Below are 19,398 nucleotides of genomic sequence, written 5' to 3'. Positions count from 1 at the left end.
AGTCACTTACTTTGATTCTGCAACAGAATGAAGAATTAACAACATTCAGTCTGCCCTAAGAAGTTGCCTCATTTGAAGTTTTTCTCCATAGAAAGAAACCTGAATGATCACCTATAGAAGTCAGTAAGATTGTTTCCCCCCCTTAAATCAAAACTCTTAAGTCAAGAGTGCCTAGTACATTTTGTTTAATGTCAGTGAACAGCAAGGCCTCCTTATAATTTTTCCATGCATTAGTACTAGGTAAGTGCCTTTTTCCATATGTATCATCCTCTTTAGCACAAATGCCAAAGAACACATAATTTAGAACAACCTGATTACTGCAGCACTGCTAAATCCCTTTGTCATAATAAGGATGGGCATGATTAATCTGTGTTTGAGACCAGGGCTGGCTCCAGGGTTTTGGCCGCCCCAAGCAGTCCCCCCCCCCCCCCCACACACACAAAATTCGTCGGAAGGTCCTTTGCTCCTAGCGGGAGTGAGGGACCGTCCGCCGAATTGCCGCGGAATAGCTGGACCTGCCGCCCCTGTCCGGAGTGGCCACCCCAAGATGGTGCCTGGAGCCGGCCCTGTTTGAGACTGAAAATGAAAGAGAGAAGAGATGGCTGAACATTCTGTTCCACTGGCAACCTATCAAACATACTATTTCTGTCATAGCACACGTGTATTGACTAGTCTATTGTTAATCTGATAAAAAGTTGTATGTTTGTGTATATCTATGGGCACATATGCTATGTGCACCACCTAGGCCCCCGTCCTGCAACAAGCTCTGAACTCGTGCAAGCATCCATCCACACAGATCAGGGCCAAAGGCTGTAATGCATCCATCTGACCATGTGTATTAGCAAATAACTGGTTTCTGCATACACATTGCATCTTAGCAGTGTACATAAATTAGGTGTAATCAAATATGCATGCATGCCTGGTTTGAAAACCTGACCTAGTGTGGAATGGCAAAACATTAAAATTGTTTGGGAGTTTTATCTGCAATTTCCTATTTTCAGCAGCAGCGCCACACTTTGGAGACAGCATCTGGGGTCACAATGCAAAAGTAATCAATAGCCTTACATTTTTTTAAACATAAATCTAAAAACTTGTATATCTTTGTATCATGACAACCTGCACCGGGGAATGAAAGAGGCCACTGGAGAATGTCAGCAGTGGAAGCTTGTTCAGCAGGAAAGCACAAGCTCCAGTGGGTGTAGGCTAAGAAGTCAGAGACCCTGTGTAGTAAAAAGGATCCTGGGTAGTAACTACAGAGCTGGGTTCAAGAAGCAGCATAGAATCATAGACTCTTAAGGTTTGAAGAGACCTCAGGAGGTCATCTAGTCCAACCCCCTGCTCAAAGCAGGACCAATCCCCAACTAAATCATCCCAGCCAGGGCTTTGTCAAGCCAGGCCTTAAAACCCTCCAAGGATGGAGATTCCACCACCTCCCTAGTGAAATAGTTTTTCCTAATATCCAACCTAGACCTCCCACACTGCAACTTGAGACCATTGCTCCTTGTTCTGTCATCTGCCACCACTGAGAACAGCCAACCTCCATCCTCTTTGAAACCCCCCTTCAGGTAGACGAAGGCTGCTTTCAAATCCCCCCCTCACTCTTCTCTTCTACAGATTAAATAAGCCCAGTTCCCTCAGCCTCTCCTCATAAATCATGTGTGCCAACCCTCTAATAATTTTCGTTGCCCTCCACTGGACACTCTCCAATTTGTCCACATCCTTTCTGTAGTGGGAGGCCCAAAACTGGACACAATACTCCAGATGTGGCCTCACCAGTGCTGAATAGAGGGGAATAATCACTTCCCTCGATCTGCTGGCAATGCTCCTACTAATGCAGCCAAATATGCCGTTAGCCTTCTTTACAGCAAGGGCACACTGTTGGCTTATATACAGCTTCTTGTCCACTGTAATCCCCAGGTCCTTTCCTGCAGAACTTCCCCTTAGCCAGTCGATCCCTAGCCTGTAGCGGTTGGATCTAGTTTCAGATTTTGGACATTCCAAGGTTCTGGGGTGCTTGGATTGAGATTTTTGGGTTGGCCCATCTCTAATGAAGGGAAAAGCATGCTAAACTGCCACCACAATTATTCTGAATAGTAATATTCAGACCTCAGTGGTTCAGGAGCAAAATTAGCGATCAACATTACCCAAAAGAGCCACAGGAGTGTGAATAACAGGGGAAATATATTGTGTGTGTGTGTAATATATATATTAACTTATTTGCTGTGAGAATTTATTTATTTATTTATATATATATATATATATATATATATATTATATATATATATATATATATATATATATATATATATATATATATATATATATATATATAAATAAATTCTCACCAAATAAGTTAATAACTTAATGCAAGTTGATAACTTAATTGGTTAATAACATAGCAAAAGCATCCTGATTGGTTAATAACTCAGACTGGTTAATAATTAAATCACACAGTGTTTTAATGTCATGTGCTGCAAAAAGCCGCCGGAGACACATTAAAGAGCCACTTGTAGCTTGAAAGCCACCATCTGAGGATCACTGATTTAGAGGATTGTCTTGAGTAAATGTTCTATATACAGTTACACGGCCTGTAGAGTTACATTTCTGGGTCTGGGCACCAACACAGCATATAAGTATTGTGGGGGTAGCTACATAGCTCCGTTGGCTCAGATAAATTAGTTATTTTTAAATTATTAATGAAAGGCCAGATTGTGGCCAGCACACTAGGTATGCTAGGGTGGCAGGGCACATGGAGCCTTTCTGCTCCATGGACAATACTAGCTCTTGTGCTCCCTGAAGTGCTTGGACTGGTAGTGGCTGGCACCACTAGAGCTGTTTGAATTATAGATTTCTCAGTCTGCAGGCAGTTCCGAAAAATTAAACAAGCACTTAGTTTCAGATTGACCTGAAAATGGATTTGTTTGACATTTTCAGCAAATGGAAAAAAGTAAAAAAAGCTTCAGTTTTTGAGTCAAACAAAGCGTTTTGTTCTACCCCAAGTGAAACATTGCATTTGGATTTTGCACATTGTATTTGCGGTTTGTGCATTTTTAAACAAAACTGAAGAAAATTTGGAAAGAAAAAGTCATTTTGACCCTCAAAAATGAAACATTTCATTTCCTTTTGAGTACATCAAAGGAAAATATTGCAATGCTTTTGGAATTTTGTGTTTTGTGGGGTTTTTTTACGCCAACAATTTGGCAAAACCAGCATGAATTTGCAGAACATTTTGGTGTTGCTGAATCTGCATTTTTTTTTTTTAAATTAAGTTTTGGTTAAAATTTTTGTCTGTCTCTACAACAGTGATGTCAGAGGGTGCAATCAGGTGCCAGAATCTGCAGAGCGAAGGACACATTGCACCGCTTTGGGAGAAAACCTGCTACAACACTCCTAATCATTGGTGAGCTCCTGAAAGCATTTCCATTCTGTGCTGAGTTCATACTTGGGCAGCTAAACCCCTCCCACCACTTACACCACTGCAGCTAAACTCTGTGCTTAGTATGCGAGCTTAATCAGAGCTAGTGTGGGTATGGCTCCTCGAGCTGGATTTTACACTTCCAGATCCGGTGCACAGATGACCTTACAGTTAGGAAGCTTGGGTTCTGTCCCTTTGTTTTTCCACAGTTTTCCTGTGTGATCTAAGGGGAATCACTTAAAATCTGATTTCATAATTAAGTGCATGTGCCTGATTTGCACACACAGTTATCACAGTATTGTACACAAGCTGCATAATTACACAAACACGGGACTAACCTGGTAGTAATTGTATGAAAATTAAGTGCATGTTGTCACTTTTAAAATGAGCCTATTTATGTCTCTCTGCCTTATATTCTGCCTCCGTAACCTGGGAATAATAATACCTACCTTCTTTACGGGGTGATGTGAAATTAAATTCTTTAAAAAGCTCGGATGGAAGGGTTTAGATAAGTTCAATATATTACTATATTCCCTCCCTAGATTTATTACTTAGAAATGGGAAGTGCTGGGAAGTCTGGTACTGGGCTGTCATCCATTGTTCTGAGGCCTGCAACATACAATGCTGGCAAAAGGCAATTTCACATAAAATGAATCTCATGTACTTTCTCTTTCCATTCTACAGCAGTTTATTTGCTCATTTGGAGTGATTTAGCTAGCACATGTAGTGTAATATGTGCTCTGAGCACTTTGTAATTAAGGTGTTGGGAATGATGGGAGCTACCTGAGACATTTTAATCTTCAGACAGCTCTATAGCTGCTTGGCAATAGATACTTTGCGGGCAAATGTGGCTAACTGTCACATTTGGCCACTGGTTCCATTCTTCCAAGACCTCAGTAATGGGCTCCACACCGGTCTCCTCTGTACATTGTACAAAAAAGCCTCTCCATCTTGGAATAAGCTCTTTATTTCAGCTGCAGTCAGTTTAGTAGCAGCTATTTTGGAGCTTGTTTAGGTGGTTTTCTAAAAACACTGATGTCCTAATTGAAATGATAATTTTAGAGCTGTTAGGTATTCACCTCTTTAAATGAACTTTTCAGGGCAGATTTTTGAGATGATGGAACCCAGGCTGCAAGGTCTCCGCTGTAGAAAGGACACCTGGGGACGGGCATGGCACCTCCTATGGGGCACAGCCCATAGGGTGACTGACCTAGATTTCACAACCATTCTCCACCAGAGGAATTCCTTTGGCGCCCAAACTAGATTTTAAAGCTTCCCTCACATGAGGTTATATCACCATCTGCCCCCTCTGAGTGAATGTCCTCATTGTCACAGCTGCTCATGGTAACGCTAAGCAGGTTCAGTACACACATCCCTGTGTATTTGTGGGTTTTAAATTTTTTTATCTAGTCTGATGTCTAGCAACAAGGCGACAGGTGGACCACTGTGTCCAAGAAGTGTCCTGTGTGAACTAAGATACCTGTAACAGACTTTCTTGTGCATTGACTGTTTGGGGAAGATCATGATGCATCCTCATGTGAGGTCTATTTAAGGCAGTCACTTTCAGCTATAATGTCCTGGAACTTCTCTTGTGAGGGATTATAGCAGATGCTTTAGTTTTATTCTGTAATTGAAGGTCATGACATGAAGAATATAATTTTATTTTGTAATTCCAACTCATTTTAAGAACTGTTCAATTCCAGCTTCTTTGACCTCTCATTTTATTTTTCCGTTCTTATTGTTTTAGCTACACTTGTTACTATAGATGTTTTTTTGGTGGCCCACACAAGAGATATTCACACACATTCCTTTGATGAAACCTTTTGAAACATTCCATTTGTGCACCACTCATTCTTAGTTTCTTTTCACACTACTAAAGTTTATCAAAAACAGACGTTCTTTACAGAATCTATCTGGCACATAGAACATTAATGGAATGGTTTCATACTAGCTAAGAGCAAAATAGAACTGAAAGCATAACTGTTTGATAACAAAGAAAGTTCACCTATCTACTTGGAGAAATGGAAGTGAGAAATTAATCTGGAGTACATTTTGGTAGTGTGTACAGATACATGTAAGCACCTAACTGAATTATAATTAAAACTGAGAAAATAATTTGCAGCAAATAGTCTATTTGAATTTAGCCTTTTTCTGTTGATGAATTGTTCATTAAATGCTTTCTTAATGTATTTATGGTTGTATATTATTAACTGAATAATTTTGGCAAATTCTTGCTCATTACAATTCTGCTCATTACAATTCTGTAAGCATTTTGGATCTGAACTTGCCCCCGCTGAAAGGTCAGCATTTCTATTGACTGCAATGGGAGCAGGAGCAAGCCCATTTGTTATTTTGAACCATATTTTATTATTTTGAACAAGTTGTAGTAATTAGAGTTGACCAAAACTTGGAATTACCAGTGTGACAGGATCCCCCAGGAGTGTAGCCTGGGACTGTGGGACTGCTGTGCCCCCATAACTCTCTCCAGCCCGGGCTGTCTCCCATAATGCCTTGCTAGTGACCAGCAGCAAGCCCCTCCAGGCGCTGTGATCACTCAGCACAACAGCATGTGGAGCCCCGCACCCAGCATGTTCCCAGAGCCACTCATGAATCACACAAAGGCACCAGAGCCAATCCCCCCAGCTCCCAGCACTGTACCCCAGGAATATACCATCTTGCACTGCTCAAGATGGGCAGTGCACATTTATTAATTGGTTCACCACGTCAGCAATGGAAAGTGGATATACACCAGCCTTTGTCAAACCTGAGCAGATTTACCCCACAATTCATACAAACTCACTGATAAAGATAGTCAATAAATGTGTTTAATTGTTTATAAAAGGTAGATTTTAAGTGGCAAAAAGTTAGTTACCAAAAGAAATAAAATATAAGCATGCAGTCTGAACTCTCAACCCCATTAGACTGGGCAACAACTAGATTAAGCAGTTTTTCTCACCCCACTGGATATTGCAGTCTTTAATATACAGGTTTGTTCCTTAAAGCAGGGCCAATCTCCTCTCTTGGAGTGTTGTCTTCTTCTCAGTGTCTTGGTTGATTGCAGCGCAGGTGGGAGCAGAAGAAGGGCCAAGCATGGGTCCCCTGTGGTCTCTTTTATACCCTCAGTCCCATGTGCTTGGAGAATGCAAGTCCAGGCATGTCTGGGGGCATTGCTGAGTCTCCAGGCAAAGTTGAGCAATTTCCCTGGTGTGGCCTCATGCAGGTGAGTCACTGAATTGTAGCTCCCTGGCTGGACAATGGCTGCTGTCACCCCACCCGCGCAGTGGTTACTCTGCTTGCTGTTGTCTCTGGGAAGCTAATATCTGGCTGATTCCTCAATTTACAGCATATTTAAGTGACAACCATACAACACATTCACATAACTTCATATGCATTGATTATATACATTTAAGGCTAGAAAAATGACTTTCAGCAGATCATAACCTTTCCCCTGATACCTTACAAGGCATGCTTATATGTAAGATCACGATTATATGAAAATGAGGAATATAGGGCTACTGGGGCCTCCGCCAAGGTATAGAATGTCACAACCAGTTTGTGGGAAATATTGATATTTAGATATGTGAGTTTGTTCCAGTTTGGACCAAAACCATTTTTTCCCCAAATTTCCTGTGAACTAGACATTCCAAAAAAATGTCAGTTCGGTAGTACTGACATATGATGTCTGCAAAACGAAAAAAGGTTACCTAGGAGTTCACAGCGGCTGTGTGAAATTGACATGATTTTTGTCAGTTTCATCCCTGATACTCAGTGTTGAGCAGCAGTGAGACTGACAAAAATTATGTCAATCTCACTCATAGCTGGTAGGCTTTCAAGGCATGCAGCTGGGAAGCAGCCACACCATGCGGACTGCCCTGGACCAGTGACCCTAAAGCTTCCAGGCCAGCTGGCTTCCCGGGCTGCCTGAAAGTTGGCCATTCCTGCAGCCCCTGCCCCTGGGAGCCTGGCAGCCCTAGATATCATGGTAACCCTGGTTCAAGATGGGGCTCTCTCAGAGCCACTGGTCCCTGTTAGGAAACCAAGCATGCAGGGTTCCATCAGAGCCCTGCCTTTGGGTCAACAAAAGTTAGTGAAACCCAGTATATTTCTACCAAATGTTTAACTTTCAATGAATCGGCATTTTCTGATGAAACTGTTTCATCAGAAAATTCCCGACCAGCTGCAGTCCTAATCTGTACTACCTCTCTATAGCTGGTCTCCTCTTCTGCTCCTTAAGATGACCAGTATAGTTCATGGACCAGATCTTCAGCTGGTATGGATCAGTTTAGCGCCACTGATTTCAGTCTGGATTTCAATAAGAGCATGTTGGAGTCAAAATGATTACTGATTCAGACCCAACACAGATAGCACACTGGTTGCATAGGCACATACTGAATAAATCCAGTGAACTGTTCATCCACATGCTACACAGCAAGAGAGACTTTTTGGCAGCCCAAACATTGCAATAAGTTAAGCAGCTCTGTAAATCCATTCCTTTGTCTGCATTAGAATCAACCATACTAAGGATCATTTGGGTTTGGTCCGCAGTTATCATAACATGGCAATAATGGGGTAGTATGCCTCTTATAACCACACACCACATTGTCAGGCAAGGATTTGGCTGAAAGTGGTTATTGAGAGGGTCTCTGTACTGATTACTTAAGCTGTACTCTCAGAAATTACTAGATGTGTAAATTCTCTCAGTTCTAGAATACAGAAGATATTTTAAGAAAAAGTCTAGTTAAGTTTTGCCAATAGGCAATGATTGAATAAATAAAAACTATGAGATTACCCAATGTCAGAAACTTGCATATTGGGCCTTATGCAATGCTTTTAATTTTCCAGGCTGCCAAAAGAAACTTTCCTAGGGAATGAGTTGGGGAATGTGTGTATCTGCTAGAAGCCTTTAATGCTACCTTCCTGCAAGATTCCCCACAGAGCTTTAAAAACAGTGAGGGTACATATTACCCCATATATTTTAAATATAAGATGTACATACTCTTGAATTCTGTTGACTTTAATTGGAATCACGTGGCTAAAACTCATAGCTCAGCATTAAAAATATACCCCTAGGAACAATCTGCTGCAAATATTTTCTGTTTCCAACCCCAGATGAATAACCTTTAGAAAGAAAAGAGCACAATACATTTAATCCAAATAGTTATTGAATTAGCAGTTGGGTAAAAGTGCTTGGTGATTCCCTATATTCATTTTACAGTGATTGCACAGTCACACCATCATGATAACACAGAGAGAGGATTTGTGTTATATGGGGATTAGAAGTTTTACAATGTGATTAAAGTGTTTATATATTATGCAGCGCTAAAAGGATTTTTCAGGTTAACATTAATATATATATGCTCTGCCCAGCTGCAATAAGAAGTTTGAAACTAAATTTTTAAAATTAAAGTGGCACTGTTGATCCACCAAGTTTTTTTCAAACATACATGTTCTTTTTGGGAAATGGTCAAAATACAGCCAAGGTATGATTGGAGAATTGTCATACTATTTCCCTCTTGGGTGGTGTTGATAATCTTTACAGTAAAAAAAATTATTTCCTGCATTTTCTTTTGATAGTTATTGCTGCTCAGTGGTGCAACCCTCATTGTCTTTCTGTAAGCATCTGGTTCAAGAACCAGTATGGAACATGCTTTCTATGCTCTGAAAATAAACAGACATATTATCTTGCTGGTTGCTGCCCAGCTATCCCAAAATGCCCAGCTATGGAAAAATCCACGGATTCATCTTCCACAAGAAAAAAAAAATCAGAGTTCAGTGCTATGGCAAAGGCCTATTTATTTGGGGCCGGAGGAACATTGCTGCCTTTGACTATCATTCGATCTCCAAGAACCTCGTATAAAGCTTCTACAGTGAAGGCCAATGGGAGAGCAGGTGTGAAGAACAGGCATGGGAGTTTCTGAAAAACATTTATCTTGGAAGTAACTACAGCAATGCCTTTCTGGGCCCCAGTATGTTGAGTGGAGCAGTAAATCTGAGTAAAATTACTCTTCTGAATTATCACTGGTAGTTTTTCATAGCTTAACCAATAATAGTCCTCCACAGTAGAAATCTAAGGCAGGTTGAAATGTTCCTGTGTTATAGAAGCATTTGGTCACTGGGCTTCTCCTCATAGTTTTAATGTTAGAATCCCTGTTATTAAACTTTTATTTTCTATGTAGTTTATCATTCATAAAAGACACCATAATTTATCCAAACCTTCTAGAAGTTTCTTAAGCTTATATTTGCATTACAGCTGCCATAAACATTTTTTCCTGTTCTTGAATCCAGATGAACTAACCTAGACTACATCAAAAGCTGACTGCCATCTATCACCTATGTGTGCTAAAAATCAGCTGAAAACCTGTTGATTCAGATTTCTCTGATGTAGTAATAAGTAAACTACTGCAGGTAGAGTAAGAGCTGACCCTAACCAGCACTCAGTACTCTAACCAAATATGTAGGCAATATTCCATAAGAACATAAAAATGGCCGTAGTGGATAGACAATGGTTCATCTAGCTTGTATCCTGTCTTCTGACAATGGCCAGTGCCTGATGTTTCAGAGGGAATAAACAGAACAGGGCATTATCCAGGGACCCTGTTGTCCAATCACAGCTTTTGGCAGTCAGAAGATTAGGAACACCAGAGTATGGTTTTGTCTCCCTGACCATCTTGTCTAATAGTCATTGATGGACCTATCCTCCAGGAACTTAGCTAATTGTTTTTTGAATCCAGTTATACTTTTGGCTTTCATAACATCCTCTAGCAATGTGCATTGTGTGAAGATGTACTTCCTTATGTTTGTTTTAAACTTGCTGCCTATTAATTTCATTGGGTGACTCCTGGTTCTTGTGTTTTGTGAAGGGGTAAATAACGCTTCCTTATTCACTTTCTCCACATCATTCATGATTTTAGAGACCACTATCATATTCCCCCCTTCATTGTCTCTTTTCTAAGCTTAACATTCCCAGTGTTTTTAATCTCTTCTCATTTGGAATCTGTTCCACCCTTCTAATAATTTTTGCATACTATGGATTCATATAGTGGCACAATAATATTTTGTCTTATTATCTATCACTTTTCTAAAGGTTCCTAGCATTCTGTTAGCTTTTCTAAACTGCCACTGCACATTGAGCAGATGTTTTCAGAGAATTATCCAGAATGAAGCCAAGATCTTTCTTGAGTAGTAACAGCTAAGTTATACCCCATCATTTTGTATGTTATAGTTAGGATTATGTTTTCCAGTGTACATTACTTTCTACTTATAAGTATTGAATTTCATCTGCCATTTTGATGCCCAGTCACCCAGTTTTGTGAGATCTCTGTGTAACTCTTCACAGTCTGCTTTGGACTTAACTATATTGAGTAATTTTATACTATCTGCAAACTTTCCCATCACACTGTTTACCCCTTTTCCAGATGATTTATGAATATGTTGTACAGCACTGGTCCAAGAACAGACCCCTGGGGGACCCTGCTATTTACCTCTCTCCATTCTGAAAACTGACCATTTATTCCTACCCTTTGTTTCTGGCTTAGTCTGGATTTAAAAAAAAAATAGAGTGGCTGATTTTGTAATATTGACAGTCTTCTATTATAATAATTATCAGGAAGAACTATAAGTCTTGCAAAAAGCCTACTTAGAAATTTCCAGTGCAATTTTATAGACACTAATGGTTGGAATAGTTCAGATGAGGTTTGAACTGAACTCCCAAACCCATCCCTAGTTTTACCCATCCTTAATCTTTCCTCCATGTTCTCTGAACCCCTTCCCCACCTCTCTTGGGAGTCACTGAGCCTTTTTCATCAGTTATCACAATTATCTGGCTATACCGAAAGAAGGAGAGGACACATTTGACATGGGTTTAATTAGGCCGCAACTTTATTATTAGATGTCTGGGACTACCCGGCAGATAAAAGTGTACAGTTGGGGTAATCCCATGTTGGTTCCATAATTACCCAGGGGGCTTTAATCAGCTCCCACTCTTTTCCATCCAAGTCCCTCCAGCAAATCCATTGTCTGGGCCTTACCATATCTGGGGGCTTCCACAGGGGCGGCTCTATGTATTTTGCCACCCCAAGCACGGCAGTCAGGTGGCTTTCGGCGGTGCGCCTGCAGGAGGTCCACCAGTCCTGCGGCTTCAGCGTACCCACTGCCGAATTGCCGCCAAAGCCATGGGACCGGCAGACCTTCCGCAGGCACGCCGCCGAAGGCTTCCTGCCCCAGGCACGCGCTTGGTGCGCTGGTACCTGGAGCCACCCCTGGGCTTCCATCACCTCCCCCTTTTTTTCCATCCAGGTCCCTCCAGCAAATCCATTGCTGGGACCTTACCATCCACCTCCCTCATAGGAGGGTTAAGGTGGGCTCTAAGAATTGGGGGTTGGCTCTGTCACATACCAATCATAGGAGTCCCCAACCACCCCCCATTCATTCATTTAACAAACACCTCTTTTTAAGTCCTTTTCCAAGCCATTTATCCAGTCACCGTATACCTTTCCAATGGAGTACCTGCAGTGGACATCTGCCTCACACTTAAATAATGAGTTGCGACATATAGCCTACGTCCCTTCATGCCATGCATGAATAAAGCCCTTCCTGAACCCGCTGTGGGGAAGGCAAAAAAACCCCAACTGCACGCAAGCCAATATGGTGATAAGGGGTGGCTAGCGTAATGCCCATAGCAGGTCTTGACCAAACCTGGTATTTTACCGCATAAAGGGGAAGGAGGGTGGGTCCTGGTTCAGCCTGCTCCATGTAAAAGGGAGGCTTCAGGCACAGGGCTGTGCCTTTTAAACCCTGCATTCCTAGGGGATCAGTCAGTAACCACGCTGACTCCTTTTGCAGCAGTTTTCACCCCCAGCCATAAAGCACAATTCCCTTCATTCAACCAGCCAGCCAAATCCCCTCTGCTTAAAGCTGCAGGGCGGTCAATCTCACATGTTGTTCAGATTTTTCACACACCCCCTATACTAGTTTAATCATTTGTAAATAGCCTCCCGTCTGTCTTTACTCCATTTCTTCACCCTGCTTTGTTCCATTCAGGTCCTCCTACCCACTCTTGGCACTTCAGTCTTTCTCTACCCCCTTTTTTTTTTTTTTTTAAGTCGGTGGGTCTGGCAGGTTTAAGTTAAAAGGCAAAATTGTTTTCTCCAACTTGCAAGCTCTGATCATAAACCTACAATAAGATTCATTATTGTTCTTCACTCCGGCCTTCATCATTTTCAGTGAAAGTCATATGAGAAATAATTATCCCACAAATTATTTAAGAAAAATAATTCTACATTTGAAAAAATATATAATTGCGTTAAGGAATTATATTTATATATTTATATTATACTCACAGGAGGGAAGCTCATAGTAAGGATTAAACTTCTAATATCTAGGTGGGGTAGGACACAGTCGAATAAATATTCTCAGTTCTTTAATTACAGATGGTATTAATAAAAGCATTAAGGATTGTAAGTCACATGGATCTTTTAAAAATATTACTGGTAAACTAAAAAATAGACCAGGGATCAACTCTTTTAATTATGTCAGTCTTCTTCACATACTAAATTTCTCAGAAATGGAGACATGTATACAAAAGAGGTCTGCAAATCTTCCCATATATTTCAGGACTTAGGTTTTTTTTGTTTTTTGTTTTTATATGGGTAGGGCTTAAAAAATCCACATGACAATGGTGAGTAAAAAGATTTCCTCAGAAGATGACCTGGGAATTATGTACAATGTAAGCTTTTGTGTGTTTGTAATTTACAAATGTGGGTATCTAAAGTTAGGCACCTAATTCTGTACCTAAATTTTCAAATGTGGGTATCTAAATTTAGGCACCTACAGAAGTTTAGTCCAAATTTCAGAGGTGCTGCTCATCTGCAAGAGATGCTAAAAGTGTTCTGCACACTTCACTAAAAGCAAACACATACAAGGATGCAAAGGATATTGTTATTATGGGTTTCCAGCAAAGCACATGCTTTTAAATTGTCCAACTTGATATTTCTGTATAAAGTTAGTTAATGGTCCCCTAACAGTAGCTGAGGGTTCAATCTAGCAACCAGTAAAGAGACAGGATGCTGTTCCTTGCTTATTTTACCATACATCTGGGAACTCTGCTTTACTGAGATTTAAGTAGTCAAGAACCCTGCCCTGTGGAGCTTACAATCTACATAGACTGTATTCTTTTGCTTTCACTTTCACTTTGAGTTCTATATGCCTGAGGTAGATTATGTAGCCGGTTCAATCAGATGTCTAAATACAGCCTAAACCATTATCTGAGCATCCTGAGTCCTATGTGACTTATTCTGGGGTCAACAAGGCACAATAGTGAATATTCCTAACCTTTTAGACCTCGCAGACAGGACATATTTTTTTCCTTTTTGTAACAATCCTATAGAATACTATGCCAGGGATCAAACTTTCTATTGAATTCTATAGGGTGGTCTAAAAAACAAACAAACTGCAGATGTTATCTATTTCTGCAGATTTTTTTTCCATAGGGGTTTATAGAAATCAGTTGTCTCATGAATGATTTGTAAATAATTAATGGAATATGTGTACGTTTTACTCTATTTGACCAGCTATAGGATAAAGCACATTGTTTTCTATGTGGATGGAAGATTGGTAGGTATTTGGAAACTCATTGGTTTGTTCAATTAACAATGATTTATTTATAAATGATACTGATTTGTATACAGCGGTTAGTACATACAGAACTGGTTTATATGCAAAATTGATAAGTGCGTTTAATATATTGGTTTGCAAGTGCTAGATTTATTTTGTCTGAAAAATTTAGTGGCTCATAGGAACGACGTATTGATTTTTATGTGTGATATAGTTTTATGTTTGCAGACAGAGCAGGGGCTACTTGCATTGCTAGTTAAGAGTCTATCAACCTTGTCATCTTGATCTCTGATTTGAGGGATTTATAGGTAAGGTCATTAAAAATGACTTTGGGCTGAGCATTCTTCTAAGATGTCTCATTTAGGGGCCCCTCTAAACCTGTTCAGAAAATAGTTTGGCTATTGTTAAAAGTAGCAGACGTTGAAAATAAAGAGCCATTAGTGCTGTCAGGAGGTTTATTTCTGTCTATAATTGCTGCAATTCATTTTTTTCCAAAGAAAGAAACATCTGAATCAGAAGGTATAATGAAAAGTACTGACAAAGTGGTAGGTCTTTTCTAAACAAGTACAATGCAGCTCTTCCAGAGCCCAATCCAATGCTAACTGAGGTCAAAAGGAGTCTTTCAACTGACTTCGGTGGACTCTGGCTGGGCCTCCGACACCCGGATTCAGCAGAGCTTGAATTATGTTCCAAAATCCATCCTCATTCCTCAAAGCACTTAAGCACATTAAAGGCAATGGATCTGAAGCATGTGATTAAAGTTATACATGTGTTTAAGTGCTTTGCTGAATGAGGATGCTTTATTGAATCAGAGCCCTAGAGAGCAGTTTGGTGCCTCATGGCAAACTATGAAAAACCTATTTGGAAGCAATTCTTGTTGCTATTGCATCTAGGACCTTAATTATCTCAGTCGTTCTTGCACTTCTCCCCCACCACTCTATTGACCAGTAAAATAATTTCCAGTTAGCTCGGAAAGGCTTTGCCAGTTCCCACATATCCCCTGTGTGCAATAAGGTAGGACGGTATCCTGTCCCTTCCTTCCGTAGCTTGAAGAGATACTTGCCAGAGGAAGGGAAGCAATGTAGAAGCCAGGGAGCTGCAGGAAGGGGCCAAAATTGTTGGGAAAAGTCACAGTTCTGGAGATTTTGTTAACATTTGCCATTGTGCTTCTGTATGACTTCTTTTTCCCCCCTAAAAAAACGTTTTTCATGACAAACTCACTGTCCTTTCAGTAAACAAAGATCTGGTATGAACAGAAGCAGAATTGATTCTAAATAATGCTAGTTGGATCCAAGTTAGGCTTAAGCTAGGAGTGAAAATTGAAACAGATATAGGATTCAGGTTTGGCAAATGGACAGTGTTTATTGCATATGTTTAATGTGCCAGTTCCCTGAAATAAACCATGCCTATTTGCTGAAGAATTGCAGTAAGTGGTGTCCTCTTCTGCTTATTTGAATTAGCATATGCTCCATTGATGAACACCAGCGAGTTCTTCCAAGAGTAAGAAGCAACGTACAACCTCATTTCCATGTATGTGTTAAGTGCTGTGTTCAGGTAGTACCTACTCAATGGGCCCTGACCTCAGTTGAAAGCCTCTTTTGTAATATAAATAATAATACATAAACCGTTTTCCATTTCAAGCCAGTTATAACACTCAGGGACTGCATATTTTTAGTCGATCTGGTCAAAAATTTCTGAATTTTGATTTTTCAATTAATTTTTTCTTAAAATATCAGATTTCAATGGAAAAAAAGGGGGGGAAATTGCAAAAATGTTAACACTCTGTTTTAAAGTTTTTCTTGAACATATTGAGCTAAATACATCCCTGATGATACAATTAAACCAAAGGAGAAACATAAGGAATTCATTTGGGCCTTATGTTCTTCTCAAATCATAGAATCATAGAATATCAGGGTTGGAAGGGACCTCAGGAGGTCATCTAGTCCAACCCCCTGCTCAAAGCAGGACCAATTCCCAACTAAATCAGCCCAGCCAGGGCTTTGTCAAGCCTGACCTTAAAAACCTCTAAGGAAGGAGATTCCACCACATCCCTAGGTAACCCATTCCAGTCCTTCACCACCCTCCTAGTGAAAAAGTTTTTCCTAATATCCAACCTAAACCTCCCCCACTGCAACTTGAGACCATTACTCCTTGTTCTGTCTTCTGGTACCACTGAGAACTGTCTAGATCCATCCTCTTTGGAACCCCCTTTCAGGCATCAAATCCCCCCTCATTCTTCTCTTCTGCATACTAAACAATACCAGTTCCCTCAGCCTCTCCTCATAAGTCATGTACGCCAGCCCCCTAGTCATTTTTGTTGCCCTCCGCTGGACTCTTTCCAATTTTTCCACATCCTTCTTGTAGTGTGGGGCCCAAAACTGGACACAGTACTCCAGATGAGGCCTCACCAATGTCGAATAGAGGGGAATGATCACGTCTCTCAAACTGCTGGCAATGCCCCTACTTATACAGCCCAAAATGCCGTTAGCCTTCTTGGCAACAAGGGCACACTATTGACTCATATCCAGCTTCTCATCCACTGTAACCCCTAGGTCCTTTACTGCAGAACTGCTGCCTAGCCATTCGGTCCCTAGTCTGTAACAGTGAATGGGATTCTTCCATCCTAAGTGCAGGGCTCTGCACTTGTCCTTGTTGAACCTCATCAGGTTTCTTTTGGCCCAATCCTCTAATTTGTCTAGGTCCCTCTGTATCCTATCCCTACCCTCCAGCATATCTACCACTCCTTCCAGTTTAGTGTCATCTTCAAACTTGCTGAGAGTGCAGTCCACGCCATCCTCCAGATCATTAATGAAGATATTGAACAAAACCGGCCCCAGGACTGACCCTTGGGACACTCTACTTGAAACCGGCTGCCAACTAGACATGGAGCCATTGATCACTACCTGTTGAGCTTGACGATCTAGCCAGCTTTCTATCCACCTTATAGTCCATTCATCCAGCCCATATTTCTTTAACTTGCCGGCAAGAATACTGTGGGAGACCGTATCAAAAGCTTTGCTAAAGTCAGGGAATAACACATCCACTGCTTTCCCCTCATCCACAGACCCAGTTATCATCATAGAAGGCAATTAGGTTAGTCAGGCATGACTTGCCGTTGGTGAATCCATGCTGACTGTTCCTGATCACTTTCCTCTCCTCTAAGTGCTTCAGAATGGATTCCTTGAGGACCTGCTCCATGATTTTTCCAGGGACTGAGGTGAGGCTGACTGGCCTGTTGTTCCCCAGATCCTCCTCCTTTCCTTTTTTAAAGATGGGCACTACATTAGCCTTTTTCCAGTCATCTGGGACCTCCCCCAATTGCCATGAGTTTTCACAGATAATGGCCAATGGCTCTGCAATCACATCTGCCAACTCATTTAGCACCCTCGGATGCAGGGCATCCAGCCCCATGGACTTGTGCTCGTCCAGTTTTTCTAAATAGTCCCGAACCATTTCTTTCTCCACAGAGGGCTGGTCACCTCCTCCCCATACTGTGCTGCCCAGTGCAGCAGTCTGGGAGCTGACCTTGTTTGTGAAGACAGAGGCAAAAAAAGCATTGAGTACATTAGCTTTTTCCACATCCTCGGTCACTAGGTTGCCTCCCTCATTCAGTAAGGGGCCCACACTTTCCTTGACTTTCTTCTTGTTGCTAACATACCTGAAGAAACCCTTCTTGTTACTCTTAACATCTCTTGCTAGCTGCAACTCCAAGTGTGATTTGGCCTTCCTGATTTCACTCCTGCATGCCTGAGCAATATTTTTATACTCCTCCCTGGTCATTTGTCCAATCTTCCACTTCTTGTAAGCTTCTTTTTTGTGTTTAAGATCAGCAAGGATTTCACTGTTAAGCCAAGCTGGTCGCCTGCCATATTTACTATTCTTTCTACACATCGGGATGGTTTGTTCCTGCAACCTCAATAAGGATTCTTTAAAATACAGCCAGCTCTCCTGGACCCCTTTGCCCTTCATCTTATTCTCCCAGGGGATCCTGCCCATCAGTTCCCTGAGGGAGTCAAAGTCTGCTTTTCTGAAGTCCAGGGTAGACAGATCTCATAGGCTATAGACTGCAGCCATGTATACACACCCAGGGCAGAATTCAATCCATTGCATTCAATCCTGTGGTACAGTAAACTTTTCTCTATTTTTTGGACTATGCTATGGATTTACCAAAATCCAGCCCTTTATATACAACTTGGAAAATGATGCGCTGAAACAGATTACAGAGAGTTATTATCGTTATTTTGTTATTTGTACTGTGATAGTGCTAAGAGGCTTCAACCCCATTGTGCTAGGCATTGTACAAACATGTAACAAAAAGAGAGGCTGTGCATCAAAGCATAAGATGAGACACAACAAGTGGATACAATAAACAGTTTTGGGAAGCACAAGGCAAAAATGAGACACTTGTGATTAGTGTAATAAGCAGCAGTCACAGAATAACAGCTGGCCTAACCGCGCGCGGTAGGCAACTAGAAAGAGGTGAGTTTTAGGGAGACTTGAATGAGAATAATGTAGTGGCCTTGTAGATAATGTAGTGGCTCTGAAGAGCTATTTGCATGCATTAGGGATGGCCTGGGTCAAAGCACAAAGGTGTTGGCAAATCTGACAAATGGGTTACCAGAATAATTTAAAAAAACCTAATTATTTTAGTGTGCAAACAAATTCCCAGGGGACATTGCTCCATTAAAAGTGTTTGCAAAGAACACATCAGTAGAATAATTTTTTAAGGAATATTTATTTTCAGTTCCATTTAAACAACCCACTTTTGTAACACATATTAAAATCTTTAAGAAACATTTTAAGAAATGTCAGCATTATAGCTACAGGGATAAATTAAACATATTTCTGTTCTACAGATTAAAATACAGAATATGTTCACATAATTCTGCATTTTACTTTGTTGCTGCTTTATGCTTTACATTAAAAATACATGACTGACACTCTTTATAGCATTAAGCCTTTTTATTGAAAAAAAATATTATTGCATTAAACTACATTCCCAGGAATTCATTGATTAAACTAAAAAAAAAAAAAAAAAAAGCTGCATTGCATGTACAATAGTGCAATTCACTTAGCTACTGTATAATATAAAACACTTTATACAGAGAATACAAAACAAAATTACTAGTTTACATATTATACTAGTCAGAGTATTATTCAGTTTTAATATAAACTAAACATTTTTAAAATCAATCAGGTCAAATGGCATGTTTTTGCAAAACTGCATAACAAATGTACATATTAGGTATTTTACAGAAATGCCTCAGTTACAAAAAAAAATAGATGTTTCATCATTGTGGATTAGGGGGCTCAGTTTTGTTATTGGAATTGATGTTTATTGTACAGTATGGATGACACATATCTCTTTGACT

This window comes from Chrysemys picta, chromosome 2 (genome assembly GCF_011386835.1).
Source record: "Chrysemys picta bellii isolate R12L10 chromosome 2, ASM1138683v2, whole genome shotgun sequence".
Taxonomy (NCBI): domain Eukaryota; kingdom Metazoa; phylum Chordata; order Testudines; family Emydidae; genus Chrysemys; species Chrysemys picta.
Note: the sequence above shows the minus strand (reverse complement) of the source record.